Here is a 23,994-nt window from a genome sequence, read left to right as displayed (position 1 = left end):
ATCAGGGCTCAGATCTCCTTCTGCAGGACTCGTTGTTCTCCAGAACCAGCAGTCTCAGCCACCTGTTGCAACAAGACAGTAACCTCGGACAGACAGTTTTCAATTACATTTGTACCAAGAGTCATCATGGGATTGCATTCATGTCGGTCAATATCAACAACTATTAAACCTTGAGACTTTAACTCTACCCGCCCCAATTTGACAGTAATTTCTTTACATCCTATCTGCGGTAAAGACTGACCATTACTGGCAACTACTGTCAGTTCATCAGTTGGGCCACGGGTAAGCTCTGAATCAGCCCAATATCTCTTGTACAGAATGTACGGCATAGTGGTCACCTGGGAGCCAGTGTCCAGCAAAGCGTTCATGGGGATGCCGTCAATCACCACAGGAAGGATTGGTCTCCCTCCCACATACTTGGCTCTCCAGTTCCTTGGGCCTGCTGAACCTACTCCTGGGGGTTGGCCCTCTGCCCCAGGGGTTGCTCGCTTAAAGGACAGTAGCTTGCAAGATGACCTGCCTTGTAGCAGCGACGACAGATGGGACGTCCATCCTGGTCATAGCGATCGTTGTTCCTTCCTCGAAGTGGCGGGGTTCTCCTCCTCCGGAGCCATGGGACATCCTGTGGACTGGAAGCAAGCTGGACCTTTTCTTTGGAGGACTCCTGCAGGGACTGCACGGTTTTGGTAAGTGCAGCCATTCCTTTGGTCAGTTCCTGGACCTGAAGACGCAGCTCCTCCGTTGAATCTTTATCCAGGGTCTGGGCATCAGCCTCCACAGGGATGGAAGGAAAAGGCGTTGTTTCCTGATGGTAGGTGATCGCTAGGCACCTCTGGGGCGCTGGACGGCTGTCCGTGGGCTCCTGCAGTACCCGTATAGCTTTATCCTTAAAATCAGCAAAGTTCAGGTCAGGGATTTGCATGGTTAGGATGCATAGCTGCCCCCTGTGGGTACTAGACAGGAGTCCTTCAATGATTTCAGCTGCAGTACGAGTGTCAAAGGTGCCCCTCAGCTTGGCCAGGACCTTTGCAACAGTCTCTTTATTGGTGGCCTGCCAGGCTTTCACCTCCCTCAGTGTGGCACCCGTTAGCTGTCCAATCAGGATATTCACTTTCTAGTCTTCAAACAGAGGGTAAACTTTAAACAAGCTGCACAGTCTCTCTTTAAATTCACTCAGGGTATGTGACTCACCCGAGTACTGGGGTAGCCAGGTCTCTCCCGGTATGTAGGTGCAAATTAACTTGGCACACACACGTGGAAATGCAAGTGACAATGAAATTTAATAAGTGCAGTACATACAGTAAACGTTTCGGTCAATAATGACCTTCGTCATTGTACTGAAACAAAAAGATTACAAAAATAATAAACAGAAATATATAATACATAATATTGCTGGGTACAATCGTGTTTTAAATAGCGTTTTTCGCCGCACACCATACAAATATTACAGCAAACAAGCAGGATAATTAGAAATAGGAATCATATTTGCACTGAAGTACACCAAAATAACAGAGCACGTACCTATATACTGTACTGAATGTATATGTTTAATAGGGCCATCTGTCCTATAAAAGAACGGTGTAGCTGTTTAACCATTGAGTTTAATTGTCCCCTAGGATCCCAGTGAGCCCATAGTGATATAGTCATCTTACATACCGCAGGTAACTGTGACTAGGTATAGTGGACTGGTTCTCTGTGAACTAAGGAAAAGCTCAAGATTAGTGGCGATACGCTAAAGAGGGACTTAGTGAGCACCTTACTAATTGAGGACTGCTGTGCCTTACCGGTAGGTTTAAGCGATGTGAGGGCATATGGACGCAGTTTCCACCGCTTGTCTTCTGTGCTGCATGGAGTGCGCCCGTTTAATGCTGGTGCCATATTTATACATAGAGGCTATTATCCCCTCAGGAAGTTCAGGGGCGGAAGTGCCCTTAGCGTGCGGCTCACCAGTGACACACTGCGTTCCACAGACATGGGGGCTGATCCCGCCGACCGGAAGTTCGGGGGCGGAAGTGCCCTAGCGTGCGGGTCATCGGCGCCATGTTGTGTTCCACAGCCAGGAAGGGCATGGGAGGAGGGGGGGCGTATAACATCACTGTCAGTCATGGTGGATTGTTGTCATGATCACAGCGCTAAAGTGCTCAGTGCGTGTGGCAATAGATATACCGGACATATATGCAATAAGTAGTGCATAGGGTGACGTGTTCAGTGTTTGTCCGTGCTCACAGATATTATTTCATAACATTCAATTCCGGGCATTCTGAAATAGAGATTAAGATTGTCAGTTTTATAGTAATAATAGTCTTATCATAAAATATAGCACATTAATGGTTAAGCAAGTTAAAAAACCTCAGTTAAATGAGAAGGGAAAAATACCAGAAGAGAGAGAGAGGTTAAATATAGTGTAGAGGTAACCAGCACGGGGATGTAGCAGTGCTGGAAGCGTAGGGAACAGACAAGACACAGTGGTTGCAGTTTCTGTACCTTTGCTTAGTATATGCAGTCCAGGGTCCTGATTACAGATGGTGTTGGAGCAGGTTAGCCTGGAAGCAGATCAGGATTCTCTCTCAGTAGAAGGGCTGTGCAGTCTCCTTCCTAGCGCCTTGTGGTGTGAAGCACCCCAGTACTTAGTTACTCTGGAATGCCTCTCTTCAGATGTTCCTAGAACTATACTTGTATGACAGACAGCTGTAGCCTCTCTCGGGGACTCCTCTCCTGAGTCCTGGCTCTCTATTCAGTTGCTGTTGTGTCCCAAGTCTCTGATGGGAGCAGGGCATTTACAGCCTCCTACTCCTCTGGTATCTGTGGCAGGGCCGTTAGTATCCGTACCACCGTGGAGACCAGGCTCCAGTTCTTACGCTCTCAGCTGAGGGAGCTCTCCTTCCTAGCTCAACCTCCAGCTTCGTTCCACACGTCTGCACACGTGGACCTCCTTCAACTAACTGACCACTCCTTCCCCTCGGCCTCAGGGAGCACCCCCTCCCCTCCATCCTGGTTCAGAATTCCCCCTGCTGGCTTGGAGTGGAACTGTGTTGCATGCATTAGGATAACTGCTGGAGAGACCCATCACTGCTTCCAAGCCTGGCATTACCCTCCCCTGGAGGAAGGCAAGGCCAGTGTGGCGGCCATACCCCTGGGGGCGCCACATGTGCGGGTATATATATTGTGATAAAACACTCCGGAATCACCGTTGCTGGGGTCAAAGGTCACATGGGTTTAGCATGAAACTCAGGTGCACAGCCGGGATTTGGGCATAACTGACGGTGGGTCAGGTTTATTTCAGGTGAAAGCAAAACATATAGGAAATAAAACATAAAACAAATCCTTGCCTGTCCAGCACTAACTAAACAGGGTCCGTACTAACTACCAACTGGATGGCTTCTCCCAGCCAGCCAAACCAGCGTTACCGTAAGCACAGCTTTCACTCACAAGTGTCGCTCACACAGACATGCTCTCTGTGTTCCCCAAGCTGAGCAACTAACACACCACATGGCATCCTTTTATATCCGCCTCCCATTACTCATTAGTCACCAGGTGAGATACTGACCAGACTAGGCCACATAGGAAAGGTATCTGGGCGAGATATACCTGGCCTCATCCATGATTCCCCCATGCTTCTCACAATATATATATATATTATTATATAGCCACACACACACACATGTATATATATTACATAGTCTCCTTTATTATGTACTAGCTGAAGAGCCCGGCGCTGCCCGGGCATAGTAACTAACTGTGGTTAGTTATAGCAAATTATAATTATCCTCCATCCCATAGTCCCGTGCCCATATACCCATCATACATATCCACGATCCCATAGGCCCGTGCCCATATACCCATCATACATATCCTCCATCCCATAGTCGAGTGCTCATATACCCATCACACATCCTCCATCCCATAGTCCCATATACCCATCACACATCCTCCATCCCATAGTCCCGTGCCCATATACCCGTCATACATATCCTCCATCCCATAGTCCAGTGCCCATATACCCATCATATATCCTCCATCCCATAGTCCAGTGCCCATATACCCATCACACATCCTCCATCCCATAGTAAACCATTATGACATCATAATGAGCGGCGGGGCTTGCAACCTATGATGATATCAGCGTCGCCATGGCAACCATTCTGACATCATAATGAGGGGCGGGGCTTGATACACACACACTTTTTCCCCATTATGTAGATAGGGGAAAAATTGTTTGGTGAATTGGAACGCGCGGGGTTAAAATTTCACCTCACAACATAGCCTAGGACACTCTCGGGGTCCAGACGTGTGACTGTGCCAAATTTTGTGGCTGTAGCTGCGACGGTGCGGATGCCAATCCCGGACATACACACATACATACACACTTGAGCTTTATATATTAGATATTGCTGTCCCTTACACAGTGCCCTATCTTGCTACAGTCATATGTTAAAGTTTGGGCACCCCTATTAATGTTAACCTTTTTTTTTTATAACAATTTTGGTTTTTGCAACAGCTATTTCAGTTTCATATATCTAATAACTGATGGACTCCGTTGTATTTCTGGATTCAAAAGAGGTTTATTGTACTAACAGAAAATGTGCAATCTGCATTTAAACAAAATTTGACGGGTGCAAAAGTATGGTCACCCTTATCATTTTCTTGATTTGAACACTCCTAACTACTTTTTACTGACTTCCTGAAGCACTAAATTGGTTTTGTAACCTCATTGAGCTTTGAACTTCTTAGCCAGGTGTATCAAATCATGAGAAAAGGTATTTAAGGTGGCCACTTGCAAGTAGTTCTCCTATTTGATTCTGAAGAGTGGCATCATGGGCTTCTCAAAACTCTCAAATGATCTGAAAACAAAAATTATTCAAGATAGCTTTTCAGGGGAAGGATACAAAAAGTTGTCTCAGAGATTTAACCTGTCAGTTTCCACTGTGAGGAACATAGTAAGGAAATGGAAGAACACAGGTACAGTTCTTGTTAAGCCCAGAAGTGGCAGGCCAATAAAAATATCAGAAAGGCAGAGAAGAATGGTGAGAACAGTCAAGGACAATCCACAGACCACCTCCAAAGATGCCTTGTAGATGGTTTTATGATGCACATGCCTTTTGGTGTTGAATAAAGATTTACTTATATATACAATTAGGTGCACATCACTCTTGTATTGTCCTTTTTCTCTTGACTTTATATTCCATTGGATCTTGATGATTTATTGTGCAGCTGTAATGGGATCTGTGCTACATCATGAGATTGCAGCCATTTTTTTTTTTTTTTTGAAGCAAACTATTTCCCTACCTGTTTTTAATCAATGTTCTACCTCATATAAATAACACTGTGCAACAAATTTCAGGGAAGTTCTTGTCCCCTGAGAAAATGCTGTTGCATCCTATAGATTTTGATATGCTGAACACGAATATGTGATCCAAAAGCCTGTATCACGTAAGGTTTTTAAGAAAGTTTAGTCTACATTATTACGTCTGAGGCTAGTTTCACACTAGCGTATCTTCGCACAGCGCCGCTAAGCCCCGCCCCCTCCGGTCATCTCCCTGTCGCACAGCGCTGCTTGCGATCTGTGCACCCTATGTTTAGCATAGGGTGCGCAGACTGTGTGCTAGGATTTTTGCGTGCGCTGCACACGTTAAAAGGTGCGCCGAGCGCACCAAAATGCAACATGGTGCGTTCGGCGCACCTTCAAGTGCGCAGCGCACGCAAAAATCCTACTAGCGTACGGCCAGTGCACCCTATGCTAAAGATAGGGTGCGCAGATCGCATGCAGCGCTGTGCGATAGTAGGGAGATGACTGGAGGGGGCACGGCAGGGGGCGGGGCTTTGCAGCGCCGTGCGCTGCGTGAAGATATGCTAGTGTGAAACTAGCCTGAGACACTACATACATGTGCATCGATGTCAGTAGCAAAAGCAATTGTTCAAAAGTGTTTTGCAGACGACTTTCATTTATAATCCGTGTCAGATGCTTCTCAAATAAGATTCCAGCAATAGCCAGCCAGCATTGATGCACTCCATTTTCCCTGGTACCTTTTCTCCATCAGCGCAACGTCTTGGTGAAATCTTTTACCGTGTTCATCGCTAACGGCACCAAGATTGGCTGGAAAAAAGTCCAAGTGAGAATGTAGAAAATGCATTTTTAGTGACATTGCATTTCATCAATTGATATGCCGTGAGCATGTTGTCCACGAGTTGTTCAAAGTTCGGTGCCCTGCTGTTGCCAAGGAAGTTGAAAGTCGCATCTTTAAAGGCTCTCCATGCCACTTGTTCAGCACCTTGCAAAAGACCATCAACGCTACTGTCATTCATTATATCTCTGATCTGTGGGCCAATAAAAATACCTTATTTAATCTTTGCATCACTTATTCTTGGAAATTTCTGTTGCAAGTAAGAAAAGGCTTCCAATTCTTTGTTCATTGCTTTGACAAAATTCTTCATAAGTCCAAGTTTAATATGCAAAGGAGGGAGAAATATCTTTGCTGGATCAACGAGAAGATTGTTTAACATTATTCTGTCCAGCAACCAGGTTTTCATGGAGTGGACAGTCCTTTCTGAAATAGTGCATTTCTCGTGCACGACTGTCCCACTCACAGATAAAACAATACTTGGTATATCCAAGCTGCAGTCCAAGAAGTGCAACAACTTTTAGATCACCACATATGCTCCAGTTATAATTTCAATAATGTGGGTCAACAGTAACTCCATATTCTCATACGTTTCTTTCATGTGTACGGCATATCCAATAGGTATAGAAGGATAGATATTTCCATTGTGTAGTAAAACAGCCTTCAGACTTAAAACTGACAAGTCAAGGAACAGTCACCATTCTTTCGGATCATGTTCGCATCAAAGAGCACCAGACAACCCCAAGACGTCGTTGCAAAAGGTTAAACTGTCGACATGGTTGAAAAAATTATTAAGGTCTTCTTGACGACTGCGAAAAACAAACTTTTGTTCCTGGTACAATAAGAGATTCCGTTCTTGTAGCCTTGATTCCAATAATTCTGCCTGCCTCTGACAATTTCAAATATCTGACCAAGTCACTCAGATCAGCTTGACTGAACAGATGTGGATTAGATGTAGAAGGTTCAAAGTCTGGGTCTGCAGCAGTTTCATTTTCCACTGACATTGCTAGTTCATCTTATTCGTCCTTCATTGTCTATACTTTGGGCGGCTTTGGAACACAAAGACTTTTATCGTGTGGCACTGGTCTTATGGCTGAAGAAAGATTGGGATATTCTATTGATTTCTTGCTCTTTGCTGAATATCCTGTTACATTTCTAAGGCAGAAGTAACATAGTTATGAAGGCTGAATCCATCTAGTTCAGCCTATTTTTAGTGCAGCTGTTCTGCATTGTTGATCCTGGGGAAGGCAAAAAACCCACAGAGTAGAAGCCAATTTTCTCCATAGGGAAAAAAATTCCTTCCCCTAAGCTGGGTCAACCATCTACCTAGTAATATTCTGTTATTCGTAACCTTCTTTACTGTTACGCACAAGAGAAGTATCCATTCCTTTCTTAAATTCATTCAGTGAGTTGGCCATCTGTTATACGATCTCTCTGCTCTCTCCATATCTTTGGGACAGCGAATGGCATTGAAGCTTGTGATCCATTCAGCCATGCTCTAACGCTTCTATAACAAGATGCACAGCATATATGAGGTGCCCAGTTTGTCTTGATCTCCAAATGAACATTCAAAGTATAGTTCATATGTTTTCTTAACAAGTGGAGTCATTTCCTTCTTTTGTGCTTTCATTGTATATTCTCCGCATATGTAGCAAAAATTATTACTGCTGTTGAGACACCGACCCAACATTTCAAAATATAGTTTTTACAATGAAAAGTATTCAGGCGAATTGCATATATGATAGTAACTAGATGGTGGCCCAATGCTATTGCATCGGGAGGGTGGTAATGTCACGATGGGGGCAAGCTTTGTAGTGTTGAGAATCTCTCCCCCCCGTTTGCTCACCCACCTATCCACTCCCTCTTTCCCCATGTGCTGACTTCTCCAGTCTGTGCTCTCTTGAGATCGCAGAGGATACATTTTGTGAGGTAAAATATTGTTTAAAAACAGTTAGTGAAATATTTTACCTCACAAAATGAATCCTCTGTGATCTCCTGCTGTAATGTCAGTATTGTCTTTTAATTCCTCCCCTGCCCAGGAGATGTGGTATGCTCCGTACACGGTCAGCCGAATGATTCACTGCGCCTGCTTGGAATTCGCACAATAAGTGCTTGCATATGTGTAGATCAGCGATTTATGTTATTTCAGTGGAAAATTCAGAATATAATCTTTCAGAAAAAGTTCATGTATGAGTTTTTAGAATTATAACAGAATATTATGTTTCGTATCATTTCTCAAAACCCTTACGTGATAGGAAAAATCTGAAGTCATTTCTGAAATCAGCATGAAAAAAATCTATCAGGAACACTCAAAATTGTCCGAGGGACAAAACCTTGGTAACAAAATTTAATCAGCTGTGATCCCCTTCTGTCCTGTCTGTATCTCTCTTTTGCTTCCTCCCCTACCCAGGATCTGTGTTAAGGCCCCATTACCCAAAACGATGTCCCAGCGATCTGACATTGATGGGATGGCTGGGACATAGGCTGATCGCTGGTGGCCTGCCACATAGACTCACCAGCGATCAGGACCAGTGAGCACGCTGGTATCTAGGGTAAACAGCGGGTATCTTGGATACCCGCTGTTTACCCTAGAAAACAGCGTGCACTCTGGTATCCAACGTAAACAGCTGGTAACTAAGAGCCGCATGGCTCTTGGATACCAGCGTGCGCTGGTATTTAGGGTAAACATCGGGAATCCAAGAGCCACGCGGCTCTTAGTTACCCGATGTTTACGTTGAAAACCAGCGTTGCTGATCGTTGGTCTCCCGCTGCCACACGCAGCGATGCGCGCTGGCCAGCGAGAGACCAACGATCAAAAAATGGCCCAGGACGATCGTGCATGATCAGCGATACCCGGCAGGGGGTCCGGTCGCTGATCCCCGTCACACACAGCGATATCGCTGATGCGTCACAAAATGAGCGATCTCGCTGTGTGACGGGCCCTTAGGATCAGACCATGATCCTGTATGGTCAGACACAGTAGGGGCACGTTTATATCATTATCTCAGCGCAGGAACATTTTATTTAAACACATCCAATTGTGGAACTTACTATGCCAAGATGTAGTCATTAAAACATTGTTTGTGGGGAACAACAACATGCATCACACATACGTTAGAACCATTACTTTTGCTTTTAATTCGCTTTGCTGGATTGAGAAAACCCCACTTTGAGCTCTGCTCTCCGCAGCTCATTTACATAGAATGGGTTTTATAATGAAACCGCAAAGCACTGTGCAAGCATCGGCTGGGGGTCTCCTGACAGGACCAGGCTTTTGAGTTGGGGTCAGCAGCCCCCCACCCGACCTGTCTGGATTCAGCCACTTGTATCCTCATACAACGTGATGGGGACCATGCCGGAGCAGAGCGGTGCACAGCCCTACACGTCCCGGCCAGTAACTGCGGCAGTCCGGTTGCCATGGGTTCCCACTCCACGGTGGCTGTAGCCGGGGCAGGACACAGCAGGCTCCACAGCTGAGCGCTGCAGCCGCCGGCGGCCAACGTCATCCTGCGTGTGGAGTCACGTGTCCGGCACCTACCCGCCTACGTCACTATCGGAAAAGTAAACGTTTACGCGGTCAACGGACAGGTCACAAATTCAAACTTTACCCGCCCACTTCCTTCCTCCCGCCAGCAGCGAGACGGCGCCAAATGTTTACTGACTGACACCGGCTCCAGAGCAGCCTGTAGAACGTGACAGGCGGAGCCGCATAAGTGTCCGCTCCGGACAGCCTGAAGTAACGGCGCCTCCTCACAGCGGCAGCCCTGACCCGTCCGCGCTGCACGCAACGTACACTGCCGGGAGGAGAAGTAGCGGAGCGCGCACCCGCCACAGGAAAGGCAGAACAAAGGCTGCAGAGAGCGCGGCTGGCGGGGGGACCTGCTGGCGCCGGCTTCTTTTCCCTCTCTGCGCGCTCATTGGCTGTTCTGGCTTGGAGCGCCGCTTCAGCGACCAATGGCCGGAGTGTGGTTAGGCGCCGGTGTGGGCGTGGCCGGTGGGCGGGGAGAGGAGGATCAGGGAGGTTAGTTTGGCGCCCGGGACCGGCGCTGCTGAGTGAGCTCGGGGGTCACTTATCCGTTGGGGGGAAGCACAGGAACAGGAGGACCGGCGGCGGAGACAACCACCCGTACGGTAATGCTCGCCTGTCCCGTGTGCTGGTGCCAGTGGGCTACACTGTGGGCCCTGTGTGAGTGCAGGCGAGGACAAAGGGGCCGCCCCCAGCCTGGGAGGAGGAGGGGCTCCCGGCAGCCCTGGGCTGAGGATGGAGGTGCGGGCTCGGCGCTGCACAGGTGTTGCCTGCGGGAACTTCACGGAGCGAGGCGGCTGTCGCGATATGAGTGGGGACAGCTGTGATAGGTGTGACTCGCGACATCCGTGATCTGGGGCTCGCCACTCAGTAACTTTCCCACTGTCTTGATGTGCCCACAAGTACCTGCGGCAGGTATTACTGATCGGAGGGCCGTATGTCGCGATATTGTAGAGTGACAAGTGCTCATCACAATAGTGCTGGCTGAGTGGGCAGCAGGCGGGGGAGGCTTGTCTGCTGGAGGAGACTGGCCCATATGGGAATCGGCAGGTCTCCGGGGCCCGTGTGCAGGAGGGGCCCAATGCTGGCTCTATACACTGTGCGATCACACCTGCCACAGAGGCCACCTGTGGGAGCCCCACTGATCAGCTGGGTGGGGTCCACCTATCCCACACCCATGCATCCTCTATATAGTTAGTGGTCCCAGTCTGACATGCACCCCCTATACTGCCACTTGGAGCTGGGGTCCTTACTGTACGGGGCGCTGTCAGTGTCACAGTTGTCACTTCTAACAGCACGGTGTGGATCGGGGCCTCAGCAAGGGAATAGAAACCTCCCTGACTGACGTGACTGGGGCCGAAGGCAGAACAGACCCATAGAGTTTAAGTCATACACTCATCAGTTTGAAAAACGAAAGCGGATCGATGTCTCTGGACCGTGAGACGCACGGCTTGTCCTATTCTTTTCCGACTCGGCCATGGAAGTCTATGGGGATCTATATTCTGAAGATATTCCTTGTATTTTAGAGTTCCATCAAAGTTTCTTCAGTGTTTAAAAGGGTTTTCCAGGCGGAACCTACAAGTGTGTTGCATTATGTGACTGCAGACTTGCGACTCCTCATATAGGGCACTGTGTCCTATCGGGTTGCGGTCTCGCTCAGTGCAAGTATATAGCGTGAGGTCGCATACAGTCTACTGGTAGTTGGAATGTTGTCTGGAAATATGCAATATTACATAGTGACTACAGACTTGTGGCTTCTTGGGGTGGTCCGTAGTCATTGTAAGTCCCTATCTATTTAGTGCCATAAATCTAAACTAACTTCTAATATACTTGGAGTTCCCCACCGTTCCCTAACTACACTAACAGCTTCTCTAGTTGTATTTTTTCTACTTCCTTTCTGATGATGCAATGCGTGCTACGTTGCCAGCCCAGAGCCGCAGTGACAAACATCCAACAGCACGTTGTCAGAATACCCAGCATGCAGGGATCGGCGCCACCTCTGCGGATGACATCACTGGACTCAGTACACCTGGTAAACCTGCTAAATCTCACTGTCAATCTGACAGCAGCATTTAACAAGCAGGGGCTGTGGCATTCCACGCGCCCATCGGCGTGCCTGTGACGTGATTGTGGGACGTCATTGGGTTGTCGTGACAGCTGGGGCTCTGCTGATGACCCTTGTGCCTTTCATTATGCTTCCCCCGTGAATGCCAACCTGTGGCCAGCACAGGTACAATAAGTACAATATGTACAGCACAAGCAATAAGATTATCGCAGCTTCACGTCCCCTGTAGGACAAATGAATACAGTAAAAAGTTGTAAAAAAGTGACAAAAAAAACAAAAGTGCAAATGGCCCTGCTTTTGTCACTTTAAAAGTAGAGACGTTTAGAAGAACACATTTGGTATCACTGCATTAGTAAAAGTCTGAGCTATCAAAATATAAATTAATCCGATCGGTGATTGTGCACCGAAAAAAATTAAAACAGCAGAAAACAGAATTTTTTTTTTTTTTTAGAGCCAATCAAAACATTGTATCTACACCAAAATGGTATCAATAAAAAATGTAATATTAGGGTGCAAAAAATAGCCATCACCCATCCCGATTTCCTAAAACATGAAAACGTTGCGAGTCTTCCTAACAAAGCAGGGCTGAGGAGTGGGTAAGCCAAACTACCGACTCTGACTCCACAGCGTTGGTAACTGCGGAGCGTGGACATAAAGTGCAGCACAGATTCATCTCACCGAAAAACTTAGATCAGGAACAGACATTAATTGGACATTTCATAACGTTCTCAAATTATTCTGGAAACTTTTACTGCACTTCCTGCCCTGACCTACGGTACCCAATTTCCGGTATATATTTTAGAAGTTGGTCCATTTTATACACCGACTCCACCAAAATGGACACTGAATCCACAACCTTGTAAAAGTATAAACTGTGCCACAGCTTTGGACCTCAGATCCTGCTCTAGGATTTGATGACAGAATTGTTGGCGATACTTTCTTTTGATTAAGCTCGTTTGCCCTGTTTGGATTCATTAGTGTTCTGGCATTAAACACTTTGAAAGAGTGCAAACTTTTTGCTCCACTGGAGGTTTGACAAGCATTTTGTGACTTTTGGCAGTTTCATTCCAGTTTTGTCCAGAAAATGAGCAAAACTGAGATGGGTCATGGCAACGCCCACTCGTGTAATTCATAGCGAGGTGTGGCGAACATTATGCTAGAGATCTTACTCCAGTCTCTTGATTAGGGCTCATATTCACATGCAAGAAACTCGGGCGAGTCTCGCACATCAAAACCCGGCACTGCCGCCGTCACTCAGATCAGAGTGTTCGGCTGTATGTACAGTATTGCTTTGCAGCCGCACGCTCCGCTCCGAGTGCCGGCAGCAGTGCTGGGTATTAACATGCGAGACTTGGCCGAGTTTCTCGCATGTGTGATCCCAGCCTTAGAGTGTGATTTGTGGTGAAGTGCACAGAGGCTCACGCTGGTAAGGTCTTGTGTTTCTTGGAAGAAAGGAAGGGGAAAAAAAATCAAAATCCAAAAATGAAAATTGGCTGCATCGGGAAGGTTAATTCCATGGTACTATAGGTGTATAGTCCAAAACACTAGATGGACAAAAGTATTAGGAAACCTACACATTACACCTGGTGGAGTTTTCATGACCCAGTCTCAATACATTGATATTAATTTGACATTGGTTCCCACTTTGCAGCTAAAACAGCTTCCACCCTTCTGGAAAGTTGGTCTATGGGATTTTGGAGAGTGTCTGGGAATTTTTGCCCATTCATCCAGAAGAGCATTTGTGTTGGGTGAGAGGGCCAGGCACACCATTTCCATTCTAGTTCTTCTCATAAGTGTTCACTGTTCAGTGAGGTTGAGATCATGGCTCGGCGTGGGCAAATCAGGTTCTCCTGTACCAAACCCACTCGACCATGCCTTCCTGTACGGGTCTTTGTGCACTGGGACATAGTCATACTGGAACGGAAAAGGGTCCCCCCCCCCCCCCCCCAAACTGTGCACAAAGTTTGAAGTTGATTCCCTGAAGTGGATATCTGGGCAGGTATAAATCTCGGAAGGATCTGGATCTGACCCAATCATGGTGAGCGCTGACACTATGTAACATATACTGTAAAGACTCTGCTGTGTGACAGGGTTAGCAGTTATCACATGACTGCTGATATATGATTTGCATATTGGCGATTTCACAATGACTTTTGTCTTCCTGCTTTTCTCAATGTTTTAAGCAGGAACCAAATCCAGTCCACAGATGACTGCAGCACTCACTGTTCCATTTTGGTTCTTTCTACTTTCTGGTAGTGCTGTCATTACTAGCCTGTTCCTCATTTTCTGATAATTATTGAGTCAGTTTATGTGACTTTTTTTGTGCACTCTGCGCCACCCATCTCTGTAACTTTCAGAGGTTTCCACTTCATGGCTGAGTTGCTGTGGTCCTCACATGCTTCTACTTTTCAGTATTTGATCGTGCACATTTCACAAAGTGCCCTGTTACAGCGGTGACATCCTATTTTCCTATTTCCGAACGATGCCAGCTCTTTACACCAACTGATTCATTTCACAGATGTTAGTGAAGGCGGCCTGGCCTGCATGGCGAGGGGTGGGTGTTACGCACCTGGGTGATGGCACTGAAATGGAAATGTTTTTCAAATACCGGTAGGTAAAGTTGGTGGTGTCTAATACCGCAGCATAGTGGCTGTAGGGTTATTGTAAGTTGGAGGCTCCTTTGAAGGCCGGAGTCACACGAGTGTGTAACACTGCCAACTGCTATGCGCTGTTTTATTGGATAGCACTCGGCTCAATGTTACCCTATGGGGGCGGCTTAGATCTGCGATTGCTCACTCATGCCAGGTCGACATAAGAAAACAATTGCAGCAGGTTGAAATTGCATCAGAGAATCGGATCGCGCTCGCCCATACAAGTGTATGGGTGCGAGTGAATCATCAGACTGCACTGGGATGCCATTACCGCAAGCGCCGACATTGGAGGAGATGGAGAAATGACTTTCTCCACCTTCTCTGCACCAATACTCTCATGTGAGAGGATATGAGTACAGAGTGCTGACACTTGGCTCACGCTTGCAGCAGAGTTTGAGCCTCTTGTCATTGACTATATGCTAGTGTGACCCCCAAATGTGAGGTACGTTGTCTGATTGGGAAGGTGCGTTCCAGAGAATGAGAGATCCACTGGAGAAATGCTGTAAATGATTGTGAGCAGGAGAGCAATACAATGGATGTGAAGACGTATCGGGAGATTGGGCCAGAGATGTATGGGAACCACTGGTTAGACACCCCCTTGTACGTCAGTGTTCATATTTTGAACTGACTGATGAATCACTGGAATGGGTTTTTTACATGTTCTTTCTTTCTGACATTTATAAATAAATGACAGAGATGTGAAAACCCCTGAGTGGCATTTGGTCTGTGGTTTTTGAATAGTAGACAAAAAATGGTTGCATAGAAAATGTAGATTTGCCAGTTATGTTTGATTTTATATGTTCTATTCAAAACAGTTGATTTCACTTTTAAGTTGGGGGGAAAAAATGCCAATTAAACCCAATTTTTCTACATATATTACTATCTTCTGTTCCATAGCTACAAGCTTAAGGCTATGCACACCTCTCATGGAATTATTCTCATTGTTCATTTGCCTTCAAAGTCAAGAAACGTTCTAAATAGTCTGAATGTTTTCTAGCATTTTCCTGCAGAGTGACTATTGGTCCTGATCTACTGTCTAGCTCTGTAAGAATGCTGCAGTTCTGGCTCTGGTGACAGCTCTGTTCTCCCCCTCCCTCCATAGTGTTGGGCCGTGTGCACATGTTGCGTTTTTGCTGCGCTTGTTTCAGTGCTGATTTGTCTCAAAACCTAAAGGGTCTCCCGATGCAGCAAAGTAAATGTGATTCCTGAATTCTCATGCACACGTTGCTTATTTGTGACTTGCAGACCGAAATCTGCGGCTTGTCAATTCTTTCAGCGTTTTTGCTGCAGATTCCACCCATTCTAGTGGGGAGAAATCTGTACCAAAACTGCAAGTAAAAAATACATTTTTGCCACAGTGTTTTTTTCCTGCCTAGGAGGTGCAGAAATGTCTGGACCACCAAATACTTAATGTGTGCACGTACCCTTAGAGATAGCAGCGTAGAAAGGGAAGAAGAGATTTATTTTGGAATGTCAGAGAACAGGGGCTGTGGATGAGGAGAGCAGCACATGAATAGGATAGAAGATGGGCAGATATACGAGCAATGAAGCCGGCAGCACCTTGAATACACACAGACCTCGCATCCAGCCTGTATTACGGGGAGACACTGCTGCAAAAGCAAAATATGTAACCTGGAGTAGGCTGTGAACTGCATAACAGAGGACCTGAAAATCAAGATTGCGGAAAGCGGTGTTACCTTTTTGGTTTAATAAAATTACTCTATCCCAGGGGTGGACAATTAATTTTCCCGAGGGGCCATTTGAAGACGGTGAGTATTGTGGAGGGCCGAGCCAATAGGCTGAAAATAGCTCTGCTCAATACTAATTTTGTTTTAGATTAATAACTTTTGTCATTTACTATTGAGCAGATTAATCATGTTTCCTAGCTGCTGGTGCTTATAGATGTTAGAACAGGGTTTATTATAACATATGCTCCAATCAGTAGCAGCTAAGCAAATCCCTATAATTAACTACTTTTATAAGGTTTTTAAATGCAGTAAATCGCACTGCTCCTGTTGTTCAGCCCTTGTTCCTTGATGAACAGCCCTCTAACAGGTCCCACAGCATCCCCACACGCAGTGTGATAGTCCCACACGCAGTGTGATGGTCCCACGGCGGCCCCACACGCAGTGTGATGGTCCCACGGCGGCCCCACACGCAGTGTGATGGTCCCACGGCGGCCCCACACGCAGTGTGATGGTCCCACGGCGGCCCCACACGCAGTGTGATGGCCCCACACGCAGTGTGATGGTCCCACATGCAGTGTGATGGTCCCTCGGCGTCCCCACACACAGTGTGATGGTCCCTCGGCGTCCCCACACACAGTGTGATGGTCCCTCGGCGTCTCCACACACGCAGTGTGATGGTCCCTCGGCGTCCCCACACACAGTGTGATGGTCCCTCGGCGTCTCCACACACGCAGTGTGATGGTCCCTCGGCGTCTCCACACACGCAGTGTGATGGTCCCTCGGCATCTCCACACACGCAGTGTGATGGTCCCTCGGCGTCTCCACACACGCAGTGTGATGGTCCCTCGGCGTCTCCACACACGCAGTGTGATGGTCCCTCGGCGTCTCCACACACGCAGTGTGATGGTCCCTCGGCGTCTCCACACACGCAGTGTGATGGTCCCTCGGCGTCTCCACACACGCAGTGTGATGGTCCCTCGGCGTCTCCACACACGCAGTGTGATGGTCCCTCGGCGTCTCCACACACGCAGTGTGATGGTCCCACACGCAGTGTGATGGTCCCACGGCGTCCCCACACGCAGTGTGATGGTCCCTCGGCGTCCCCACACGCAGTGTGATGGTCCCTCGGCGTCCCCACACGCAGTGTGATGGTCCCACAAAAGCATCTTTTATTCAATTCTAATAAAGTATACAATTTTAGACCTAGCTTCCTTTTTTTTTGATGATTTTGTATATTTGAAGCTGTCTTCCCTAGGTATTTATTTTGAATTTATGCTTTTACCAAACTTAGCTGATTTATTTCCCTGTCCAGATTGGCCCACCCTTGGCTAAGGAACACTTTCTAGCTTTGGATAGCAGAACAGACAGTCCAGTTAATTAAACCATGTGACCACTGCCTTAAAGAGGACCTTTCACCAAATTTTTCATGTAAGACTTGGCTTGCCATGTAATTGTGGCTCCAGAGTAAAATAAAAAGGTTTGTTTTTTTTTTTTTTTTTAAATGTTGACTTTCCATTGCAAGGATAGTGGCAATCAACTACTTGTCACTTAAAGAGTTAACTTTAGTCATGTTCAAGTGGGTGTAATTGGGTCATTTTTACTGGGGACGTGTACTTCTATCTCATGTATGACACTGACCAATCATAAGCCGGCTGCAACATAGGAGTGCAGAAGAACGTGTGATGATGTAATCGGTCACATGACCAGAGTCCACAAGCCTTGCCAGCTGGAGTGTGCAGCTGAAATAATATATTATACAGTACAGACAGTTATTAACTATAGTTAATATTTCCACAGTCCTGTACTGTGGAGTGTGGTATCCTGTTCTCTATCTGGGGAGTCTGATGGATGCGTCTGACTTTGGTGAATCTCGGGAGAACATTGCCTGACTGCATTGTGCCAACAGGGGGTCGGCCTAGACCCGTTGATTTTAGTGAAGGGAAATCTTAATGCTCAAGCATACCAGTGCATTTTGAATAAACTTTGGGAATGTTTTAGTTTGGGAAAGGACATCTTTCTGTTCCAGCATGACTGTGCTCTGGTGCACAAAGGAAGCAATGGTTGCGAGCCAGGTGCTCTTGTCGACCATCAGTGTCTGACTTGACAAATGTTTTTTGGAAAAATGGGTAAAAATTCGCACAGAGTCCTTCAAATCTTGAGGAAACCTTCCCAGAATAGGATTTTTTTTTTTGTGTGTTCGCAACCAACATTCTCCATATTGACGCCTCTGGGTTATGACTGGGAGGTCATAAAAGCTCCTGTAAGCACAATACGTAGGGGCCTAAATACGTTTGTCAATATAGTGTACGTAGTTAAAATATCTACAACTTGAGTACAACTTGAAAATGAGACATAATATCAAGATGGTCTGATACAGGATCAGAGGTCTTAAAAATAGGTTGTCAGGCCTTAGGGTGCAAGACTGCAGTCTTGGTGACTGCAGACATGAATCCTCACAACGTGTGCTGAGGATTCTCTGGCGCCAGGAGCGGGCGGTCACGTGACATGACCGCAAAAATGTAGTTTGTGTACTTCTAGACACATTCCGACTAGACGTGTCTGGCCTTACTCAATACACTCTTGTGTTGAGCGAGGTCTTAAACAGTTAGGTCCAAATATATTTGGACAGTGGCAACATTTGTCTAATTTTGGTCTAGACATTACCACAATGAATTTTAAACTAAACAATTCAGATGCAGTTGAAGTTCAGACTTTCAGCTTTCATTTGAGGGTATCCACATTAAAATTGGATGAAGGGTTTAGGAGTTTCAGCTCCTTAACATGTGCCACCCTGTTTTTAAAGGGACCAAAAGTAATTGGACAGATTAAATAATTGTAAATAAAATGTTCATTTCTAGTACTTGGTTGAAAACCCTTTGTTGGCAATGACTGCCTGAAGTCTTGAACTCATGGACATCACCAGATGCTGTGTTTCCTCCTTTTTGATGCTCTGCCAGGACTTCACTGCGGTGGTTTTCAGTTGATATTTGTTTGTGGGCCTTTCTGTCTGAAGTTTAGTCTTTAACAAGTGAAATGCATGCTCAATTGGGTTGAGATCAGGTGACTGACTTGGCCATTCAAGAATATTCCACTTATTTGCTTTAATAATCAACTGGGTTGCTTTGGCTTTATGTTTTGGGTCATTGTCCATCTGTAGTATGAAACGACGACCAATCAGTTTGGCTGCATTTGGCTGGATCTGAGCACACAGTATGGCTCTGAATACCTCAGAATTCATTTGGCTGCTTCTGTCCTGTGTCACATCATCAATAAACACTAGTGACCCAGTGCCACTGGCAGCCATGCATGCCCAAGCCATCACACTGCCTCCGCCGTGTTTTACAGATGATGTGGTATGCTTTGGATCATGAGCTGTACCACGCCTTCGCCATACTTTTCTCTTTCCATCATTCTGGTAGAGGTTGATCTTGGTTTCATTTGTCCAAAGAATGTTTTCCAGAACCTTGCTGGCTTTTTTAGATGTTTTTTAGAAAAGTCCAGTCTAGCCTTTTTATTCTTGATGCTTATGAGTGGCTTGCATCGTGCAGTGAACCCTCTGTATTTATTTTCTCTTTATGGTAGATTTGGATATTGATACGCCTACCTCCTGGAGACTGTTGTTCACTTGGTTGGCTGTTGTGAAGGGGTTTCTCTTCACCATGGAGACTATTCTGCGATCATCCACCACTGTTGTCTTCCGTGGGCGCCCAGGTCTTTTTTTCATTGATGAGTTCACCAGTGCTTGCTTTCTTTCTCAGGATGTACCAAACTGTAGATTTTGCCACTCCTAATGTTGTAGCAATTTCTCGGATGGGTTTTTTCTGTTTTTGCAGCTTAAGGATGGCTTGTTTCACCTGCATGGAGAGCTCCTTTGACCACATGTTTCCTTCACAGCAAAACCTTCCAAATGCAAGCACCACACCTCAAATCAACTCCAGGCCTTTTATCTGCTTAATTGAGAATGACATAACGAAGGGATTGCCCACACATGTCCATGAAATAACCTTGGAGTCAATTGTCCAATTACTTTTGGTCACTTTAAAAACATGGTGGCACATGTTAAGGAGCTGAAACTCCTAAACCCTTCATCCAATTTTAATGTGGATACCCTCAAATGAAAGCTGAAAATCTGAACTTCAACTGCATCTGAATTGTTTTGTTTAAAATTCATTGTGGTAATGTCTAGAACCAAAATTAAAAAATGTTGTCTCTGTCCAAATATATATGGACCTAACTGTACGTCTAGTCGGCACGTGACTGCATGTTTGCAAATTGCTCGCCGATCCTGGCACTGAAGAACCCTGACAGTATGCAGTGCGCGTGATAGGAGGATTCCAAAGGCCCATACCCTAAGCCAATACAACCCTTTTAAAACTTCAGTATACATTAGTCTGCAGAAGGCTTTATTCTTTTATACCGGGCAATCCAGTTGCATCTCTGACCAGATGTTGCTTTTATATATAGTTCATGGTGGCAAGCAGTTACTTCTCATGTCTGCAGAAGTGTGTGGGAGAAGTCAGGCTCCTTACAGATGTACGTGGAGGAAGCGAGTGATTCTTGTGATATGACTGCTCTGCACATAGTCATAGTGATCTCACATTCATCCTTTATCATATTTCTCTTGAAATGTTACTTTTTTCAAACGTAGATGATGTGAGGGAAATAACAGGCTCCTGCAGCTCTAGTGTAGAGACTGTCCCTATAACATTGAGATGTGTGTGATGTCTTTGTAGCTGGCCTTTCTCTGCTCGTATGCCGAGCTTCCATCCTCACACAACCTTCTGGAGAGAGCACAAGGTTTCGTACCCTGTGGCTGGGGAATGCTTTCTATATTGTTGCATATTTTATTAAATCTGGTCTACAGGAAAGTGGTTGAGTAATATATCACGAGACTCTTATGCCTCTTCTCAATTAGCAATGTTACTTAGGGGAGTAAGAAATGCTGACAGATGCACGTTTTTCCCGTGTCTTCTGTGTCTAGAGCGGCGGATACCATTGATTTCACAAAGGAAGAATTTTTTTTTTTTCATAACTGATCACTAATCTGTAGTGATACCTGTAATATGATGATATTGGCATGTAACCAACCCACAGACTTCGCATTACTGATGATATGTGATTGTCACTTCAAGTAACATTTCAGAATAAGCTGTAGTGTTTGTGTAGATGAAGACTAACTCTCTTTGGCCTTTGTGCCTTGTATGCCACATTTTCACCTCTGCAATTCTCTCTCTTAAAGAGGTATTCTCAAGTACAGGGTTTTCCCCCTATTCATAGGAGAAGGGGATAAGTTTCCGATCACTGGCAGTCTGAACGCTGAGACTGCCAAACGCCAGGGGGGCCTCCCTTATGAATAAAGCAGAGGTTGATCATGTGCATTGCCACTCCATTCATTCTTAATAGGAGTAGCGGAGATAGCACAGTGCATGAAGATTGAATGGCGTGGAAGTGCACATGATCATCCTCTGCTTCATTCATACAATCCCTGCTTCCCTGGATTGATGGGAAGCCTAGTGTTGGAACCCCAGTGATCTTGAAGTTATCTACTATCCTATGGATGTTGGATAACTTCTAAACTTAAGAATACTTCTTGAATTTGCAAAAGACTTGAGCTAGTGACAGGAGACCTAGCAGCTATAATGCCTCCCATACGGATTACAGCACACAGGGATTCTTTTTCTTCATTCCTTAGCATGGAGAACAATATCCAGCAGTACTGAGCAGTGCAGATGTGAATCCAGCTCTGGACTTGTTAAAAAATTTCAGGACAATCTTCCTGTTTTCTCTGCCTGTTTAATACTGCGCTATTCCCCCTCCCCTCTACACGTAATATAGTAGGAGGCTTACCTTAACACCTCAGGTTTTTTTTTGTTTTTTTTAAGCAAATCATAGTTGAGTGTCTTTTGTTTCCTTTTTTTATCATTTATTTTTTATTTATTTATATAGCACCATTAATTCCACAGCGCTTTACAGATATTATTGGCGCTGTCCCCGATGGGGCTCACAATCTAAATTCCCTATCAGTATGTCTGAGGAAACCCATGCGAACACGGGGAGAACATACAAACTCCTTGCAGATGTTGTCCTTGGTGGGATTTGAACCCAGGACCCCAGTGCTGCAAAGCTGCAGTGCTAACCACTGAGCCACCGTGCTGCCCATCATGAATGATAAGTTTAGAAGGCAGCGTGAGGGGAAGAAGTGGCTCATAAGAGAAGAAAATAAGCTGATTCTCAGATATTTTACAATGTTTCTTGTATGGATGTACTAATTATTTATGAAAGGTGGTAAAAGTACATTTCTCATTTAAGCTCTTAAAATCTGTTATACAGGATAAAAGGCTGGAATGGGTACACAATAGGATCTGGAGCTTAACCTCTTCATTTGTAGTTGCAGTGTTTTCATTTCGGTGCTTCTGTGTTTTGTTTTTTTTGTTTTTTTCCTTCCGTTTTTGCAAGAGCAATATTTTTTGATTTTTCACAGGAGTACCATGCTGGCAGCCATGGGGAACTTAAAGGGGTTTTTCCACTACTAGGACAACCCCTTCTTAAAATAAACATATATGGCCATCATATGCTCAGCTACTTACCGGTAGCAGTGTTTTTCAGGAGCCCATGACAGCACCACGAGAGAGGGTATCCGCCCTTCGGGGACAGGAAACCTACAAACATAAAAAAGGGCGGCCCTTTCTTCCGACTCAGTTGGATTACAGAGCATGAGAGGACCTCCCTGGTTAGTAGCAGTTCATTTATACACAGTCAAACTAAATATTCTTCAGACCTGTGACTAAATTCTAACCGAAAGAAAGGTGCTGACCCATATGTGAGAGCAGAGGGAGGGAATGTAAAGGTGCTGTCATGGGCTCCTGAAAAACACCGCTACTGGTAAGTAGTTGAGCATTTATTCAGTCGCCATGACAGCACCACGAGAGATTTACAGAGATGAAGAGAACTAAGGGAGGGATAGCTGCCTCAAGCACATTTCTCCCAAACGTGAGGTCGGCGGAACCACCTAAATCCAATCTATAGTGGTTAAAGAACGTGGATGGAGAGGACCACGTAGCTGCCTTACATATGTCCTCAATGGATACTTCCGACCACTCTGCCCAGGATGTTGCCACGGCCCGAGTAGAGTGTGCCCTTATGCCTTCTGGAATTTCTAAACCACCTGCTGTAGAAGCAAAAGAAATTGCCTCCCTAATCCACCTGGCTAAGGTGTTTTTGGACACTCTAAGTCTTTTCCTAGCCCCCTGAAAAGATACAAATAGGGCGTTGTCCCTTTTCCATGGCTTCGTGGCCGAAATGTAACTACAGAGACACCTTCTTGCGTCTAGGGAATGGAGTTTCTGCTCAGTCTCTTGTAGTCTATGAAATTTTGAGGCAACTTTGGGCAGATACAAGCGGTCTGGCTTTAAAGTGACCCTGTCAACTCTAAACTGGGTGTACCGAGGTAGCCAAGAGAGTGCTTGTAGATCACTAACTCTCCTGGCCGACGTTAGGGCAACCAACAGGGCAGTCTTGAAGGAAAGGATTTTTATAGGGACAAAATCAATAAGCTCAAAGGGGGGTTCTGTTAGTGCTGATAGTACTAAGTTGAGAACCCATGGAACCAGCTTACGTTTAATGATGTGTCTGGATCTCGCTGCTGCTTTAATGAATCTAGCCACCCAGTAATTGTTCGCTAGGTTGCAGTTATATAATGCCCCTAGAGCTGAGACCTGGACTCTAAGCGTATTTGTGGCTAGACCCATCTCCAACCCCTTCTGGAGGAATTCCAGTATCTGGTCAGTGCGGATTTTCTGACCAACCTCCGACCCTGAGGCTAAGAATCTTCTCCAGACTCTGGCGTAGATATTTGTCGTGGAGGCTTTCCTGCTTTTTAATAGGGTGTTGACTAGCCCACGGGAAAACCCCCTCAAATTCCACGCCGCTAGGTGTAAGTTGGATA

At 45.8% G+C, this 23,994-nt stretch overlaps 1 protein-coding gene across 6 annotated transcripts in view; it reads left to right on the top strand.

Annotated features, from left to right (window-relative positions):
• Positions 1-9,726: 9,726 nt before the first annotated feature.
• EZH2 (enhancer of zeste 2 polycomb repressive complex 2 subunit) overlaps positions 9,727-23,994 on the top strand; it is a 76,648-nt gene continuing 62,380 nt past the window's right edge. Inside the window, exon 1 of one of the 6 annotated variants that reach the window (XM_073550064.1) lies at positions 9,727-10,140. The gene's annotated coding sequence lies outside the window, so the exon portion shown is untranslated. Of the gene's footprint in view, positions 10,251-10,350; positions 10,561-23,994 lie in introns of those variants that run through there. The other 5 variants (XM_073550060.1, XM_073550059.1, XM_073550065.1 and 2 more) reach the window with 5 other exon arrangements.

This window comes from Dendrobates tinctorius, unplaced genomic scaffold, assembly GCF_039654945.1.
Source record: "Dendrobates tinctorius isolate UK_male_01 unplaced genomic scaffold, ASM3965494v1 ptg000162l, whole genome shotgun sequence".
In the NCBI taxonomy this organism is placed as follows: Eukaryota; Metazoa; Chordata; class Amphibia; order Anura; family Dendrobatidae; genus Dendrobates; species Dendrobates tinctorius.
Note: the sequence above shows the minus strand (reverse complement) of the source record. Positions and strands in the feature narration are given on the sequence as shown.